The sequence below is a fragment of the Papio anubis genome, chromosome 6 (assembly GCF_008728515.1).
Source record: "Papio anubis isolate 15944 chromosome 6, Panubis1.0, whole genome shotgun sequence".
Classification (NCBI taxonomy): Eukaryota; Metazoa; Chordata; class Mammalia; order Primates; family Cercopithecidae; genus Papio; species Papio anubis.
In genome coordinates, this window is record NC_044981.1 from 28483894 (window position 1) to 28503303 (window position 19410).

Genomic DNA, 19410 nt, shown 5'->3' on the forward strand with positions numbered 1-19410 from the left:
TCAAATAACAAAGCCAGCGAAGAAAGACAGAAAGGAGAGAGAGAGAGCGTGCTACATTTAACGGAGTTTCACTCTTGTTGCCCAGGCTGGAGTGCAATGGCCTGATCTTGGCTCACCACAACCTCCCTCTACTGGGTTCAAGCGATTCTCCCACGTCAGCCTCCCAAGTACCTGGGATTACAGACATAGGCCACCACACCTGGCTAATTTTGCATTTTTAGTAGAGGCAGACGGATCACCTGAGGTCAGGAGTTTGGGACCATCTTGGCCAACATGGTGAAACCCCGTCTCTACTAAAAATACAAAAATTAACCAGGAGTGATGGTGGGCACCTGTAATCCCAGCTACTCGGGAGGCTGAGGCAGGGAGAATTTCTTGAATCCTGGAGGGGGAGGTTGCAGTGAGCCAAGGTCACACCACTGCACTCCAGCCTGGGTGACAGAGCGAGGCTCTGTCTCAAAAATAAATAAACAGAATAATTGTTTTAAAAACATATATGTGTATATATGTTATATATACATATATTAAATATATATATATATATGTGTTAGGAAGTAACCACATATTTTTTAATTGAAGAGATTTTAAAAATGAAAATGTCTTTAACCCTGAATAATTTGTTAGAAAATTAAACTTTCAATTTGATGGTCCAGTGTTTGAGTTCCTTTTCAGACCCTGATAGTGTTTTTTGTATTCCCCACTCAGTTCTAATAGAATCCTAGTAAAACCCAGCTTTCTCCTGGATAAACTTGTCTGTTTTTCATTCTCCTTGCATATGTTATTTTGGTTCAACAGAAGTAAGAAAAGCCAGTGTAACTCCATGACTTGAGGCTGTGTATTCTGTTCTACTGCAGGGGAGATCATCTATTTGCAGTTCTTTTGTATCTAGAATGTAGTTATAAGGTCAAACTACCGTGTAAAACATTTACCTGGGTTGGTTCTCTTTTTAAATTCTGATATTATTAATTTGAAAATTTTTTTTCTATTTGTTTTCAAATTTAAAGTACTTTTTTCTGTATAGTTGTTAGTTTTATTTTTAAATGTGACTGTGTAAACCATTAACATGATTCCAGTAAACAAAACTATACAGAGAAATATCACTCAAGAGAAATTTTCAAGCTGCCAGAGATTGTTACATCTTGGGACCCTCTCAGGTGGAGGAATGGAAGAGCCCTTCAAGCCTCTTCTTGGGAGCCAAATTTGGGATGGGCTGATAAGACTGGAATGGTAATATTTTTGTGTAGCATCAAATTACTCTTCTCTTGATGTACCTGTAAGACAGAATGAAAAACCTAAAGGTTTCAGAAATAGAGTCACATATAAGGGATCTTTGTACTAAATTTCAAGTCCTCGAAACGCACAGAGAAAGATGAAATTATAATGTTTAGGACATAAAAAAGACTACCAGTCCCGGAGAGGGGGTGTAGCTCAGTGGTAGAGCGCGTGCTTAGCATGCACGAGGCCCCGGGTTCAATCCCCGGCAACTCCACTTGGTGGCGTAGTGTGTGTTACCGCAAATGAAGAAGTGTGGGTTTTCTGACCGCCAGTTTTAATTTCCTGTGGTGTTTAAAACCCGTGTTGATTTTCAAGAGGATATTCTAGAAAAATAACATTTTTCTTTTGTATTTTAAATTTTAAATTGACAAGTAAAATTATGATTTTATAATTATAACACACACATGCATTGTGGAGTGGCTAAATCGAGCTGATTACCATATGCATTACTTCACAGTTATTTTTGTAGTGACAACACTTTAAAATCTCATCACGTTTCAATACATTGTATTGTTTTTACCTATAGTCATCATGTTGTACAATAGATTTCTTGAACTTCTTCTAATTGTAATTTTGTATTCTTTTACCAACATCTTCCCAATACTTCCCCTACCCTACCAAAGTTACTTGTTGACATTTTTGTTATTCACTTTCTCTCTAGCCATTCTGAGCAATCACTGCTGTGTGGGCTACAGTACTTCACAAAAATTTAGTGGGAAAAATTAAAGTTCTGAGAGCAGGAAAATCACCTTAACTTGAAAATCATCTCCTTAGACACTTAACCACACTTCCACCTCATCTTTCATGCACCTGAGACTAGCATCAGGAATTAGTTCAAGAGGGTTTATTCTTGGATTTGGGGGAAAGTTTAATATTAATATTAGAAGGCTGGAGCTTTTTATTTATTTATTTATTTATTTATTTGACGGAGTTTCGCTCTTGTTACCCAGGCGGGAGTGCAATGGCGCGATCTCAGCTCCCCGAAACCTCAGCCTCCCGGATTCAAGCGATTCTCCTGTCTCAGGCTCCCGAGTACCTGGGACCACAGGAGCGTGCCACCACGCTCCGCTAAATTTTTGTATTTTTAGTAGAGTCGGGTTTCACTGTGTTAGCCGGGATGGTCTCTATCTCCTGACCTCGTGGTCCGCCCGCCTGGCCTGCCAAAGAGCTGGGATTACTGGCGTGAGCCGCCCCGCCCGGCAAGGTTGAAATATTTTTTAGAAGTCAGCCTGATCGAGTACTTTGGAAAAAGCAGCAGCCTGTGGGATGAAGAACCCAGCAATGAAAAGCAAGACTTTTGTTACACAATGTGTGGAGCCCAAAGTCTATGAACAGCACTGGTCACAGACCCATGAGGCTGGCCCTGATGACAAGTATAGAAGAGATCATCCCCAACAAGAAGCCATTTTCTTGTTTCTTTACCTTCTCCTAAAAGATAGAAAAGTAGATGTTCAACAATGCCAGTTGTGAACTGAGGAGGCAGGAGATGCTTATTCACCACAAAGACTTGCTACCTAGTCCTCCCCGTATTGAATCGTGAAGTGAAAGAAGCGAGAGTGGAGAAAAAATCCTTTGTCTTCTACCTATGCTGAGCTGAGACTCTGGGATATTGTTGAGAGAGTATCACCTTTTGAAAAGGCTGCAGGCCGGGAGCGGTGGGTCACGCCTGTAATCCCAGCACTTTGGGAGGCCGAGGTGGGCGGATCACGAGGTCACGAGATCGAGACCATCCTGGCTAACACGGTGAAACCCATCTCTACTAAAAAAAATACAAAAAATTGGCCAGGCGCGGTGGTGGGCACCTGTAGTCCCAGCTACTCGGGAGGCTGAGGCGGAAGAATGGCGTGAACCTGGGAGGCGGAGCTTGCAGTGAGCCAAGATTGCGCCACTGCACTCCAGCCCCGGCGACAGAGCAAGACTCCGTCGAGAGAAAGAGAGAGAAAGAGACAAAGAAGAGAAGACCTGCAAGAAGAGGAAGGAGAAGGAGGAGGAGAAGGAGGAGGAGAAGGAGGAGAAGGAGGAGAAGGAGGAGAAGGAGGAGAAGGAGGAGAAGAAGAAGGAGAAGGAGGAGGAGGAGGAGGAGGAGGAGGAGGAGGAGGAGGAGGAGGAGGAAATAATGTAGTGGAAGTCCTAAGCATTTATGGAGACATCAGAGAAGGGCACAGACACACCATCACATGAACAGGGGGCACAGACACATCCTCTGCACTGAGTTACGACAATCCCCTTATGTTTGTGGGATATTTCTACCATTTCCCTCCCAGTAGTCTAAATTTGTAGTCCTAATAATAACTTTGATGAATCAACATAAATTGGATTACACAATCCAGTTTATGACAGAAAATAGTTTTTGTGTTTCACTTAAACTAGGAGAAAATATTTTAGAGGGAGACCTGAGTGCATAAGGCAAGAGGTTTGAAGGAAAAATAAAGACTTTGTTGTTCTTTGCTCAAATAAGCCCAGTTAAAATTTAAACTTGTCTAAGGATATTTCCACGAAACATAAGAAAAGGACATTGGTCACAGAAAAGATGATTGGTCTGGTGTGTGTTAATTTAGTGCTTGCTCAAATAATTTGCCACTTTTTAAAAGAAACCAAGTGGTCACTAAAGTCAGAGGCCACTGTAAATGTTTCAATAAAGGAGTTTAGGAAACCTGCATGTCAGGCCAGGAGCTGTGGCTCACGCCTGTAATCCCAGCACTTTGGGAGGCTGAAACAGGTATGTGACCTGAGGTGTGGAGTTCAAGACCAGACTGACCAACATGGAGAAACCCCATCTCTACTAAAAATACAAAACTAGCTGGGTGTGGGATGGGTGTGGTAGTACACGCCTGTAATCCTAGCTACTCAGGAGGTTGAGGCAGAAGAATTGCTTGAACCCGGGAGGCGGAGGTTGCGGTGAGCTGAGATCACACCATTGCCCTCCAGTCTGGGCAACAAGAGCAAAACTCCGTCTAAAAAAACAAAGAAAAGAAACCTGCGTCTCTCCTACCCCACAAATTTGGACAACTTTGAGTCACAAAAAAATCACCAGTTGTTTTGTGAACTAAATTACATGAGCTCTAGAACACATGCTCCATCCAAAGTAAACGGAAATTGTCTTTTCCATGCAAAAAGTGCCACACCAAGCCATTCCATGCCACCAGCTTTATGTAGCATCAAAGTTACATTTTCCACAGAAAACACTCCCTCCACTTTCCCAGAAAGACCATCCACCCGTAATGTCTGGTGATTCAGCCAAGCACATATTATAGGAGCATGTTCCTGGAATCTACAGCACAAATGAATTGTATTAAAGACTTCTCCCCTCTCTAGTAGAGACGTCAGTTGCTGCTTACAGGTCCTTTTGGAGTGAGTGCTGTTGTCATTCCCCTGAGACTCAAGCCTGTCAAATATACCAGACTCTGGCTCTCTCTCTTCTGTTTCTATCAACTCCCATTGTCATTTCCTTCTTCTTCACTGCAGATTCGATCTCTGCATCTACTCCACCCCAAATGCTGTCATTATCATCAGTGACCTAGGCAGGGTTTTTGTGCTCTATTTTGAATATATATTTGTGTGTGTACATATATTTAAAATTGCTCATATATCTATATATAAAATGGCTTATATACACCTATTATTATAGATTATAATAATGTATGTGTATAAATAATATAAACTATATATTGTATATTTTATATACATATTTACGTAATTATGGGAGTGGCATCCCTTTCCCTTGCTATATTCTATTGGTTAGAAGTCGCAAGTCCCAATCACTCTCAAGGGGAGAGTATTACACAAATACTTGAACACTAGGAGATAGAAATTATTGGAGATCAACCTAGGGACTCTTTGCCAAAGTAAGCTTGTGCAAAATTAATTGTGTTTTCCAGGCTTTTAAATATACTCCCACTGTAATCTGAATGTTTGTGACTGTCCCCATCAACGAAAATTCGTATGTTGAAACCTAATCACCAATGTCATTAGGTTAGGATGTAGGGCCTTTGGAAGGTGATTAGGTGATAAAGGTGGAATCTTCATGAATGGGATTAGTGCTCTTACAAAATAAGCCTGAGAGAGACCTTTTTCTGTAAATGGCCAAGTAGTAAATATTTTAGGATTTGCAAGTCAAATGGCCAAATCAAGGATATTATGTAGGTACTTATATAACAAGGGAGAAAAAAAATCCACTCATATTTATTGATGACATTCAAAATACAATACTAATTGAGTGTAATTATTGATAATGAGAAGAATTAAATCATCTTTATAATAATAATTATTATTACAGATGGGGGCTCAAAGTTAATGTTTCTATCATCAAAGTCATTTGCTAATGCTCATCTGTTAATGACCTGTAGTGTAATTTTATTTATTTCATTTTGAAAATATCTTTTCATAAAGATAGGAGATGTCAAATGGCTAATATTAATCTGTGAGTATATGATTTGGGGCATATTCATTGCATGGAAGACATTTATGGATTCTAGTAGGTTCATCTCTTTATGTTTGCTTTTAGCATGTCATTACATTGCAAATTAGTCACTTCAAAGTGAGGCTTAGCTTGAAGCTCCTCAATTGCATAGTTAAGTAGATTTTGAAATATGGAAATTGCTTTTGCACTTGCATTAAGTTTTTAACACACTGTTGGTACTTTAGCTCGAGTTCAGAGAATATATCTGCTGAAAATTTCTGTGAGATTGGAGAATTGCCTCTTTTAACTTTTGACAGCACAGGCAGTGCACAGGGCAGCTTGATATTACTATGATTCTAGCAGTGTTAGCTGTCATCAAAATGACTTTACTGTGGTACAAGTTTTGTATATGAACATTGTTTTGCCTTGTAATTTGGGGCTGAATTTATTAAAATGCATTATCCAATCTGAAACAAAAGCTAACTTCCAAAGCCATTCAGTGTCTGATCATAGTAATTGAGGGCAGTTCTTCCCCTTCAAAAAAAAATTTCCATCTCAGCCCTGAGTTAAAAATAAAAACAAAAACAAAAACAAACAAACAAACAAAAAAACCACACACACAACTTTGCAGCGTTAAGTCATTAAACTGCTGTGTGATCCCTCTTGTCAGGACCTTCAGTTTCTAATTTCTGGTGGCTGGTCTACTAGAACAAATTAAGTGCACTGTTGACATTACTGTTCAATAACACCTGATATCATCAAATATTTTCCACAAATTATCTGTCGATAAATAATACAATAAATAACAATAGCCTTACATTTATCACAAGTTTTTTAAACTTGTTCAATCAAGCCTCTTTCTGTCCTTCTCATAATTTTACCATCACTAGCTGTAACATATCTTAGCAGATTTAGCTTCAGGTTGCAATGAATTATTGTTTTTTCAACCTCTTAGAAAATACTGTACTTCTAGGCTGTGTGTGGTGGCTCGTGCCTATAACCCCACTACTTTGGGACGCCGAGGCAGGTGGATCACTTGAGGTCAGGAGTTTGAGACCAACCTGGCCAACATAGTGAAACTCCCGTCTCTACTAAATACACAAAAATTAGCTGGGTGTGGTGGTGCATGCCTGTAATCCCAGCTACTCAGGAGGCTGAGGCAGGAGAATTGCTTGAACCCGGGAGACGGAGGTTGCAGGGAGCCGGAATTGTGCCACTGTTCTGCAGCCTGGGCGACAGAGTGAGACTCCGTCTCAAAAAAAAAAAAAAAAAAAAAAAAGACTGTTGACAGAGATTCGAATCTTCATTCCTTACACTAATAGTTTGAATGCTTATCATCTGAGCTACATGAATCTATCGATCTACCTGGGACACACATATATATTCCACTAACTCATTTGGTAGCTGTAGTCCTAATCTGTGAATCTCCTTTGAATTCTCCTCTTTGCAGAGAAAGTTCCATTTTAAAGGGACAATATAATCGCTAAAGCTCCAGAACGCTCTGTTTTCCTGCCTCCTGTCTTCCTTGTCTCCCACCTCTTTATGATTCTATGTCAAGAGCTGTAATGTTCCCTAGAAAAAGTCGCTGAGGTTATTAGCTCCTTCACTCATTTTCCTTCCTTTTCAAACTTGTGTAAATCATAGGAACTGCTTGAGCTCATTTCCAGGGGTTGACTTTTAAAGTGAAAGAAATTGTGGCACTTCCCTTCTTTCACAGATGCACAATCTAAACATTAAGTCAAATGCCTTAGAAAGCCTAAAATGAGCCTGAAATAAAAGTATTTCTCATAGTCCCTTCTCTTTTGATGTTGCTTCAATTTTTCCCTCGGCTTGAGTTCCCATAAGGCAATGAGGCTCCAAGCCAAATACAGTAAGGTTATAAAGAACAAGAGAAACAGACTGGCAAATCAGTGCTTCCATCAAAGCTGTTATTCACTGTCTTGAGTGTCTGTGGGTGGGATCAAAGGCCAAATAAAAATCTAATAAATGAACAACTTTTTGTTTTTAATTAAAAGGAAAATCTAAATTCTACCGCAAATACCAAGGTATATTCTGATAGAAGGAAACCAAGGACAGTTTCCATGGGCTCTGTGGCTTAGTTGGTTAAAGCGCCTGTCTAGTAAACAGGAGATCCTGGGTTCGAATCCCAGTGGGGCCTCTGTTGGTCAAGGTGAGAGTGTCTTCATGCCAACTCTCTTTAAACTTGAGGTTTTTCTGTCGTTCCTGTCTACTATCGAGGATCCTCTGCCCCTGATCTTGGACATAACAGGTGGCATCCAAAGGCTTTGGAAACAAACTGAAACTGTGCATCCTCCCAACACAAGACTATATAAAAATAGCACAGAGCAGTACGGTGATTATAGTATACTGCCCATTTTTTGTTTGCTTTTTTTTTTTTTTAAATATAAGCTATATCTTCCATTGGGATTTTCTGTGCAATGTCATTTCAAGTATTCCAATTTTATATAAAGAGTTAAGAACAACGAATTGAAGTTTAGAGAGGGAAGGTATACTGTAGGTGTGGATTTTAATACAGTACTGGCCATGCTCTTGGGATTATAATTCAGCTATAGGCATGTGAAGAGTTAGAATGTCTTCAATTCTCCAAATTTGTAAAATGTCAACTATGAATTAATAATCTGTAATTATGAATGTCGATTATAGATACTACAATTATATGTACTATGAATGTCGATTTAATATTGATGAAGGTCAGCTACATAATTTACAGGTCCAGTGTAAAATGAAAATACAGGGTCCCTTATTCAAAAAGCAGGGGCAACTGCCATAAAAAGTGCTAAAATACAAAGCTTTTCCCTTTCAGTCGCTCTTTTTTCAGCCCGTCATGGTATTTTTCATTTTCTGTCTAATGTCACTCTAATTAAGAAAAAATAAAATAAAATTGTAAGTATCAAAATGAATTTTACAGTTCATCTTTATTTCACACATCAAAATTCATGGGGCATCGCGATTGCTTTATTACATATGGAGAAGCAAAAGAAGGCAGACACGTTATTCCTTTGCTTATGTGCCATGTTCTTTTGCTCCCCTGAATATCAACTACTAAACATAAATTAAGAGATGCAGTTCATACGAAATTTTAAGACTGCAAAGGTAGATCGCTGGTAGAGTATCTGAAAAGGCAGTTGCCAAAACCCTGAACTGAACCAGTCTCCTTTAGATCTTCAGTCTAATGCCCTCCCAACCAAGCTATCTTAGCTTACTGCAGACTGAAAACTTTATTCAGTTTCTCTTTCAATACTTCGATTGTTTCCAACTTTTTAGCTTTCAGGTTTCTTAAGTGCTTTTATTATACAATGTATTTACCCACTAAGAAAGACTTGGAACTTATTGACTCCTACATATGATGGCTGAATCCAATTCCCTGGCAGTGTGGAATGGATAGGTGGAGGAGGGACACAGAAGATAAGTGACGGGAATTAAAAAACAAACAAACAAACAAAAAACTTTCTGCTCTTCCACATCCTGTTGGTTGAGCCAGACACAGTAAAGAAAATTTAAAAATAAAAATAAAAATAAAAAAATAAAATGTGATGATGTTCTTTGTTTTTCTTTTCTTTTTGTCTTTGATAACCTTTAAAGATGCAGAGAATCGGAATCCAAGGTTAATTTCTGTTAATGTGGGGTCAGGTTTCTCTCTCCTAGTGATGATTTCGAATGAGCTATTAATCCTTTGTTTTATCCTCTTCCATCTAGTCTTTGCCATAGTCTTTTGCCCTGGGCAGTGCGGAAGTTTATGGCGTACAAATGGAGTCGCACTAAAGGGAGTCCTTTGGATCATGTACGCGAGTTAAGTGTACGAGAAAAGAAAAGAAGGGGTGGTTGTTGGTGAGTAGCTAAAGAACAGTGACATTTTCAGGAAATGAAACCAAGACAGCGCACATATTAAGTATGCATTCTACCACCAAGCAACACTCTCGTGATAGCCAAGCTCTCTTGCACATACATCTTGATATATCAGTGTCAGTATTTCTAATTTTCAAAACATGATGGTTGGCAGGAGAAAATCCACTGAGATAAATCCCACTGTTTCTGAAATCACTAAACTGGATCTCCTTTAATCGCTATACCACGAGAAAGGTTACTGAACTGCAGACTAAATGACAATGCATCTGCTTCTAGGACATTCCCAGTCCAACCTGAAAAGGGTAGACAATTGCTGAAACATGTTTGTATGAATATTGTTTTACTTGTACATAATTAACCTAGAGTGAATAAGTTTCTTTCTTTTGAACTGATAGAGCTTTGTTTTCCTTTGTTTTTCACATTGTGGAATTTGTCACAGACCATTGTCACAATTGTTTTGACCTAATTAAATTGTGGAGCATATTACTGCTAATTATTTTCAGTATTCCTCTTTTTATTAAGAACTAGAACAAGTCTTTATTGTGGATCAGAAGCTGACTGGGAAACTTGGAGCTAGTTTTAATGTAAGAAACATCACACAATTTTTATTATTCAAAATTTAGGACTTAAATTTAGGAAAGACAATATCAAAAAGAACTGCCAAAATACAACTGTATTACATCAGGATACTAGATGTGTAATGTAAAAAAAATTTTTTTTTGCTGTAAAAATTAATTGAATAGGAATGGTGAGAAGGGAAAAATTTATTAGGATTATAATAATAGTACACTAACAAAAGTCTTAGAAGTTGAGTTCCCTTTTGTCTTCAGAAAATTCTTTTCTTATTTTTATGTAAAATTTTAATAGTCCCTAGAGCTACATTAGCAAAGGAATTCCACTGAATATAAAAGTCTATATAGCCTAATGTATTAAGTTTTTTTTCTGGAGATAGAAGAAGTTCAGAGAATATGCCTCCTTGAAAAATATTTCACATTCATACAACTGAAGACTTTTAAAAAATGTTCTGGTGTAAATTAGAAAACTCAGGAGGTCTTCTAGATTTACCTTTCTCTACTGCACACCCATATTACACTTGTCTACATGAGACTGATATCTGTACCATGTGTCTCAATGACACCCCCTAACATAAAAAAAGAATCTACACAAAGAAATGTGCATCTACATAAATAAATGAAGAGCACTGGGAATTATAAGGATGTAGTAAATATAAGAATTTTTTTGCTATTATTTAAATCTGTTTAAAAATGATTGTTTAGAATACAAATAATAACAATATGTTTTGGAGTTATAACATATGGAGAGGTTATGTTGTTAACATTAGCACAAACTCCGGCAGAGAAGAAATGAACATATAGTGGTGTAAAGTACTTATCTACCTTATCTATACATGAAGTAATGTAATACCACTTGAAGTTACAGTGTGATTTTTTAAATGCATACTATAAAGCCTAAAGCATCTACTAAAATTGAATCATAGGCCTAAGTGTAAAACATAAAACTATACAACCTCTAGAAGAAAACATTTTTGTGACCCTAGGTTAGGCAAAGATTTTGTAGATATGACAACAAAAGCATAAAAGGCAATAATTTGAACTCATCAAAAATTTAAAAGGTTTTCTTTGCCTTTTGTGCATATAGCTCAGTGGTAGAGCACGTGCTTTGCGTGTATGAGGTCCAGGGTTCAATGCCCAGCAATTCCATGGTTTTGTTTATTTGATTTCCCCAAGTACTTTTATACCACACATACCTTCAGTAACGCAATGCGGAAGCCTCTCTCCTACTTTATGCTTTCAGTTCCCTTTTTTTTTTCACCTGCTCACACGGAAATTAAGCATGATTTCTGTGGTAGCAGAAAGAAGAAACAAAGAAAAAGAAAAGGCCTATTCAACATCACGAATGCAATAGCACTAACCAGCTTTTCACCTATTCTTTCTTTCTACAATGTTACTTAGGAGAACGAAGAGAAACCAAGAAGAAGAAAAAAAAGACAAGCATGGACAATTTTTTTTTTTCCGGACTCGTTATGGAAGTGATAAAAGCATCCCAGGGACAGAACAGCTATTAACTATGCTCTTCCCCTGCCGGCCAATCCAATTCTATTAGCTCTGTGCTATCCAGGACTTCCTTGCATTTTTTAATTCATTGATGGCACTCTGAACATTCCCAGGACTCTCCGGCTTTATTCTTTCAAACATCTATATGCATAGCAGACTTTCCTGTTGTGATAGCTTTGCTCAGTCGCCCATCCTTGCTTCGCTGTTCTGCTTTTGCTATTGCCCTGTTTATTCCTCTAGTCTGGAAAATCGTCGATTGATTAAAGTTAATAAAATTTTGCAGGTTTTTTTTAAAAAAAATCCTTTGTGAACACAGTTCTTAAGGGAGGGTTACAGATGGAGGTGTGGAACCAAAATTGAAGACAATCTCAGAGCTCGTGATGCATTAACGAGGATTGAGAGTCAACTGGAAAATGGATGTTGTCACAGCTTCCAACAAATACAGTGTTGGAAACTCTCCGAAGGCCGCCTCTGGACTGAGCAGCACTTCTTTTGAGTCAGTATTGCGGGAGAAAGTAGAAATGTGGCAAACATAGCTCAGTTGGAAGAGCTCTGGATTAAAGGTCTAGACTAAAATCAGGGATCCTTCTCTATGACTGAACAGTCCTCAATGTTGGAAGTCTGGGCTTTTTGCTGGTGGAGGAAAGTAGCTTTCATGCAGTTTGCTTGTGAATGGAGCTTGGAGCAGGCTAACAGGAATGGGAAAGTCCAAGGATAAGGAACTGTGTCATTTGGACTATAATGTTAGGGTCTTAGTATACTGTTATAAATGTATTAGGAAACTGTTAGCTGCCAAACAGTATCCAGTTTAGTGATTTCACGAAAGTGGTGGAATTTAATCCAGCGATCCTTCTCCAACCAACAGAAAATGAAACCAACAAACTGAAAACAAAGTGATATTTTATATATAAGCCAACAGAAATATTTCGCGAGCAGGGGGTGTAGCTCAGTGGTAGAGCGCGTGCTTCGCATGTACGAGGCCCCGGGTTCGACCCCCGGCTCCTCCAGCCGTACGTTTTCTTCATTCTCCTTTCTCATTCTTTGCATGCGTTCGTCGCGCTTCCCCTACTTCTATAAAAAGAGGAGAGTGTCAAATGTGTTGCTTTTAATACTATGCTGTTTATTCGAACAGTCATCTGTGGCTTTTTATAAAACTTAGCGTGAGAAGAATATATTGCTAACGTGAGTGAAACAAGCAGACGTTGAAACGGGGCACAAATTACTCCACAAGGAGTTCTTGTGGGTCATGGTATTATCATTTCTGACTATATGTAGATATCGACTTGTAGCCCAGCATAAAAAAAAAAAAAAATCATAAATAGATAAATTTTCGGCCAGGTCTCCTTGGCAGGAAGCATGAACCCTGCAGTCACACTACGGACCCATGCATTAGGCGGTATCGCTAAAGAGCGAGACAGAAAAAGAAAGTAAACAAGAAAAGATTTTGTGAAATAAGAAAAAAATCAGAGAAAATTTTCCTTGCATCTCTGTTTTATGAGCATTAGGTCGTCCAAGGCTGAGGAGCAGAAAATCTTCCCACTGGTTGCCTTACGCGTCTCTCCTCGGGGCTTCTCCAACAGCCGCCTCTGCCGCTGAGAATTGAATTGTGAGCAACAGAGGAGCTGGGCATTCAGTCCTAAGTTTTTCTGAGTGAGTGAGTAGGTAAAGATTGTCCAAATGGAAGGTGGCACTCAGCGCTTTGCCTCGCGAACGCTTAAAACATAATTTGGATGACTGAAGACAGCCAGCTCTAGTTCGCTGGAACAGCTTACAGCCTGCAGCAAGCGATCTACTAAAAGGTTTTAAAGGTTAGGTCTTGGCTGGGTGCGGTGGCTCACGCCTGTAATTCCAGCACTTTGGGAGGCCTAGGTGGGTGGATCACCTCAGGTCAGGAGTTCGAGACCAGCCTGGCCAACATGGTGTAAACCTCTTCTCTACTAAAAATTTAAAAATTAGCCGGGTGTGGTGGCTGGCGCCTGTAATCCCAGCTACCGGGGAGGGTGAAGCAGAAGAAACGCTTGAACTCGGGAGGCAGAGGTTGCGGTGAGCCGAGATCGCGCCCTTCCAGCCTGGGAAACAGAGAGAGACTCCATCTCAAAAAGAAAGAAAAAAAGGTTAGGTCTTGGGTTTTGGCAGCAGTTATTTTTATTGCATATTAAATCGACTTTCACAGGAAATGTACACAAAATATGTAATAGAAAACACCAAATAACTATGTAATAGAAGATACCAAATAATCCCCCTGCCCCATTCCCCAAACCAAAACATCTAGCTGAAGTAAAAATCTCAGAAGCATTGCCAAATAGCGTATTTAAATCATTTGCTTTCTACATTTCCTCGATGAACTTCAGGGCTTTTTGTTCTTGAGTCTTTAAATGAATTAATAATACTTCACATATCACTGCACCAAAGGCTCCAAAGGCAGATGTGGCCAAAGGGGTGTGGGTGAGGAATAGGTCTAGATAAAGTTGCCTGAATTTCTAGTAAGAAACACTTGTTAAAGAGGCAGTAAAAATTATGGTATATCATTGTTCTGCACTTTCTTTTCCGTACAAATCGTGTGTTGGTGAATGTATCAAAATCGGTATCAGTTTTCTTTGTCAAAGCCTTTGCATGCTACCTTTTGTATTAGAAAAGGAAGTTTTAAATGCGAAGTTGAAATTCCAAATATAGCATCAAATTTCCTTTGTTTGAAAAAAACTAAGAGCATACTCCTCCCAGTTCCTTAAGGAGCAGGAGAGGGAGCAAGGATGACTCACAAGCTCAGTTTTCTCTGACATCCAAACCCAGCTCAGAGGTTTTAACCAGCTAAGTCACAGAGTCCCCTGGCAGCGCTAGCCCCATCAGGTATGTTACGTCATGCTGCTGTCTGAATTATTTCTGGGCAAAGACAAAATGATAGACCTTCTCTTGATTCCTGATCCTTGCCTCCTGATTGGCCCACAGGGTCGCTAAATCAGTGAAAAACAGCTTGGACCACCTTCCATTTTGCCAAGCATGGATTCTCAGGGCATCTTTTACCTCTTGCTGTTTATAATCCTACAGTATTTAGTGTGGAGCCCTCAACACACCTCTCAGGCAGCTATCAAAAGCCATGAAAGACAAAACATCCCCATGAAGCAGTAGAACTCTGGCCATTGTAATCCATGAGGGAATCCATATTTTGGACACCCCTTTCCAGGAAAAGAGAATAGCTAAGCCCTAGGACCGCAAAGCTTCACACACAAACAAGCCTGGCCAAAGTTAACTCACTTGGCTTCAGGTTGGAGCTCCAGTGTGTTTCTCTTTCTCCAGGTAGTCTCCACCCTATCACAGATTTCCCACACCATTGCACCAGGGCCCCTGAATTTTCACTGCTTCTGACTGTCCGCCCAATTAGAAAATGCTAGGAGGCGGTACAAAAAAGCGGAACTCAGAAAGTTGTCTGAGTAAATCTACATCCAGATAGAAGAAGAAAACAAGTCCCAAATGAAAACCTATGTACTTTTCCGCGTTCCCCACAGAAGGGTCCGTACGGCGTTGTTCTGGATTCCCGCTGTAACTTAAAGGGAAACTTTCACAATGTCCGGAGCTGTTGATGTCCTGCAAATGGAGGAGGAATATGTCCTTAAGTTCCTTGCAGCAAGAACCCACTTTGGTGGCACCAATCTTTACTTCCAAATGGAACAGTACATCTGTAAAAGGAAAAGTGATGGCATTGCTCTTGCCATTGAATGCTGCCATTGAAAACCCTGCTGATGTCAGTGTTATATCCTCCAGGAATACTGGCCAGAGGGCCGTGCTGAAGTTTGCTGCTGCCACTGGAGCCACTCCAATTGCTGGGTGCTTCACTCCTGGAACCTTCACTAACCGGATCCAGGCAACCTTCCGGGAGCCACAGCTTCCTGCGGTTACTGACCCCAGGGTTGACCACCAGTCTTTCACGGAGGCGTCTTTTGTTAACCTACCTACGACTGCTCTGTGTAACACAGATTCTCCTCTGTGCTATGTGTACATTGCCATTCCACGCAACAACAAAGGAGCTTACTCAGTTGGTTTGATGTGGTGGATGCTGGTCCCGAAAGTTCAGCGCATAAGTGGCAGCATTTCCCGTGAACACCCGTGGCAGGTTATGCCTGATCCCTGCTTCCACAGAGATCTTGAAGAGCTTGAAAAAGAAGAGCAGGCTGCTGCTGAAAAGGCTGTGACCAAGGAGGAATTTCAGGGTGAATGGGTAGAAGCAACCACTGAATGGTCTTAAGCTATTCTTGTACAGGCTCTTAGACAACATGGAAATAAGGTTGACGGCAAATAAACATCAGTTTCAAAGAAAGAAAGAAGGAAGGAAGGAAGGAAGGAAGGAAAGAAAGAAAGAAAGAAAGAAAGAAAGAAAGAAAGAAAGAAAGAACGAAAGAAAGAACGAAAGAAAGAAAGAAAGAAAGAAAGAAAGAAAGAAAGAAAGAAAGAAAGAAAGAAAGAAAGAAAGAAAAGAAGGAAAGAAGGAAGAGAGGGAAAGGAAAGGAAAGGAAAAGAAAAGAAAAAAGAAAAACCTAAGTGTATGCTGTCACAATCACTGCTCTAGCAAACTCTTCAGAGGATCATCATGATCAGGAAACTCAGCAGCGCCTTTGTCTCAGGGAAGCTGCAGTTCGGTTCCTGAGACCTACAAAGAAACACATAGGAGGCATTTAAGTTTAAGTGACTTAAACTTCTGTTACAACCTCCTTACTCTTACCCCGTGCTCCTGGAGAGATTCTGAAACCTCAACCATCACAATGGCACAAATAATAGACACTTTCCTCCTGTTGTTAAATTTTGGAGTGTCCAAATATGTCTACATAAATTTTAGGAGGTAATCCTAAACCATTGTGCCTTCTCTTTTACTTTTAACTTTTTCTTGTTTGTGCAAAATCTGTATCTTCCTGAATACGTGAATAAATTAGGTATCAACTTCTTGGTTCCATCCCAACTTTTGTCTCCTGTCCCCACCCCCGCTAGAATTAACTGAGTGAGGCTCAGTTGTGGCTGGAAAGTCACTGAGATGGGGGTTTAGAGGCAAGGCGACATTTATAACATAGTCAACCAGAAACAACCTCCAATAAAGAGTCAAAAGGTTTTAGACTGGAATGTAGTGTTTCCTGAGCCTGAGGAACTGCCCTGAGAACTTCACTGGTATTCCCGTTTGTAATTTACAGCTCCGTAGTGAACCGATAATCACCGGATAGGGGGAAAGATGGGGATCTTTACAATTGAAAGGTCTCCCTCAGATGATTATCATTCAGGCTTGAGAACGCCAAACTAGAAAGTGGAGCTGCAGAAACTGTAGTGAGCTGAGCTGCTGGGGGAAATTTAGGCAGAAGGAAGCAATGAAACCGAATCAACGGAAATAGGAGAAAGTGGAGGTGAAGCTGACAAGAGGTGGTGAAGAAAACCAGTGGGGAGATAGGAGGAGGCAGGTGGTTGCAGAAGAGGAAGGGACGAAGGAGAGAGCTTGAAGCCAGATCTTTACAGAGGCCCAAGATTTGGATGGCGCTGAAAGTGCCCGCATTGCCAATGTCTCCTAGGCTCCTCTATAATGTTTTGTTTTGTTTTGTTTTGAGACGGAGTATCGCTCTGTCGCTTAGGCTGCAGAGCAGTGGCGCAATCTCGGCTCACTGCAACCTCCGCTTCCCGGGTTCAAGCGATTCTACTGCCTCAGCCTCCCAAGTAGCTGGGATTACAGGCGAGCGCCACCGCGCCCAGCTATTTTTCCTATTTGTAGTAGAGACAGGGTTTCGCCATGGTCTCGAGCTCCTGAACTCAGGTAATCCGCCCACCTCGGCCTCCCAGTGTGCTGGGATTATAGGCGTTAGCCACCGCGCCCGGCCCCTCGGCTCCTCTTTGGCTGTAGGAAACCAGAAGGTCTTTCCCTCCTAAGGGAGGTGAACTACAAGTTTCTGTTCCACAGGAAAACATAACCCTTTACGTCCAAGACTGACACCCCTTTGAGAGTGACCTGCGGCTTTTTCCATCTCTGAAAATAATTTTCTCAACTGTGTATTTTGAAAGTCTCGGAATTTCGCCAAAAGCGTCTTTCTTTCGGACAAAATTCTAAACATTCCTTCTTTAGAGAAAGCTGGGGGCCGGGCGCGGTGGCTCAAGCCTGTAATCCCAGCACTTTGGGAGGCCGAGACGGGCGGATCACGAGGTCAGGAGATCGAGACCATCCTGGCTAACACGGTGAAACCCCGCCTCTATTAAGAAATACAAAAAAAAAAAAACTAGCTGGGCGAGGTGGCGGGCGCCTGTAGTCCCAGCTACTCGGGAGGCTGAGGCCGGAGAATGGCGTGAACCCGGGAGGCGGAGCTTGCAGTGAGCTGAGATCCGGCCACTGCACTCCAGCCTGGGCGACAGAGCGAGACTCCGTCTCAAAAAAAAAAAAAAAAAAAAGAGAAAGCTGGGATCACAGCGCTCCCATGACTAGTGATTGGACCCACCTTTTGCCGCCCAACCAAGATTCTGTGAGTGGTGGAAATGTAAGGGGAGTATGAGGAAAGGTGGCGGGAAGGAGAGAAATCTAATGGTTGTTTTTCAAGGGCGATTTTGTTTTGCTTTTCTGTCTTCCCACCCCCCCCCCCCCACCCCCGATTTCTTAATAGTATTGAGAAACGGCAGCAAAGGAGAAGGAGTCTTATATGGCTGGCATGCCTGTTGCTTCACTATCAGGGGATCTTGAATAAGCAGCTTCTCTATTTCAGTAAATGACTATAAAGCTGTGCTGAAGCAGTCAGGTTGGGAGGCTGAAGGAGTGTTAGGATCCATAGTACAAATGAATGACTACCAAATGGCTTACCTTCTCTGTGAGTAGAAAAAACACAAGCTAGGGTATGCACAAAGGAAAAAGAAAAGACTGAAACGAAGTATTCAAACACAAGTATTCAAGCACTGAAACGAAATGCTCAAAGTATAAGAAAACGCTCGTGGAGGTGCTGGGGATTGAACCCAGGGCCTCATGCATGCTAAGCATGCGCTCTACCACTGAGCTACACCCCCACTTGATGTTCCTTTTTCTTATCGGTTTATTATATAGTGTTATCTAAAGGTGAGGGCTTAGGTGTGATACGTTAAAGTCCACTATGTAGGACTCCTGTTTCTGAAATTTCTGAATGGAATCTTGTCTTAACGCTGTGTCAAGAGGAGAAAGGCATTCTGGACGGAAAGACCCTTGGATCCTCCCGTCATCTATTTCAAGGACTGCTTTTAGCCAACTGTCTGTGTCAGTTTCCATCCACTTGGAGCGAAGTCCCAGGATTGAATCTTCTCGTATGCTTGTATGTGTTCAGATTCTCTCCTTTTTAAAAAAAACCTTCTCTGCCTATGAAGTTGCCAACCCACACACACACACACACACACGGTTGTGCCAGAGAATATAAAGACTAGTTCTGTGAATGCTGCAGAGAAAACCTAGATCCAGGTGAGGAGATAAGAAAAGACGTAGCAGAAGAAAAAGCTTCTTCACAGTAAAGAAAACAATCAACAGAGGAAAAAGGCAAACTATGGAATGGGAGAAAATATTTGCAAGTCATTTATCTGATAAGGGATTAATATACAAAATAAATTTTTTAAACTGCTACAAGTCAACAGCCAAATACACACACACACACACACACACACACACACACACACACACACACAAACTTAAGATCCCAAATAACCTGATTTTAAAATGAGCAAAGGACTTGAGTAGACATGTCTCCAAAGAAGACATACAAATAGCCACTAGGTATGTGAAGAGGTGCTCTTAACATTACTAATCATCAGGGAAATGCAAATCAA

At 40.7% G+C, this 19410-nt stretch overlaps 4 non-coding genes and 1 pseudogene across 4 annotated transcripts; 4 read left to right on the top strand and 1 right to left on the bottom strand.

Moving 5' to 3' along the window:
- The first annotated feature begins 1417 nt into the window (after nt 1-1417).
- TRNAA-AGC lies at nt 1418-1489 on the top strand. Its single transcript has one exon. It is a non-coding gene; the product is annotated as a tRNA-Ala (tRNA).
- A 6269-nt stretch (nt 1490-7758) lies between these two features.
- On the top strand, nt 7759-7832 carry TRNAT-AGU. The gene has a single exon. It is a non-coding gene; the product is annotated as a tRNA-Thr (tRNA).
- A 4719-nt stretch (nt 7833-12551) lies between these two features.
- Nucleotides 12552-12623, top strand: TRNAA-CGC. Its single transcript has one exon. It is a non-coding gene; the product is annotated as a tRNA-Ala (tRNA).
- A 1035-nt stretch (nt 12624-13658) lies between these two features.
- On the top strand, nt 13659-15951 carry LOC116275262 (annotated as a pseudogene).
- A 2604-nt stretch (nt 15952-18555) lies between these two features.
- Nucleotides 18556-18627, bottom strand: TRNAA-AGC. Its single transcript has one exon. It is a non-coding gene; the product is annotated as a tRNA-Ala (tRNA).
- Between the last annotated feature and the right edge of the window lie 783 nt (nt 18628-19410).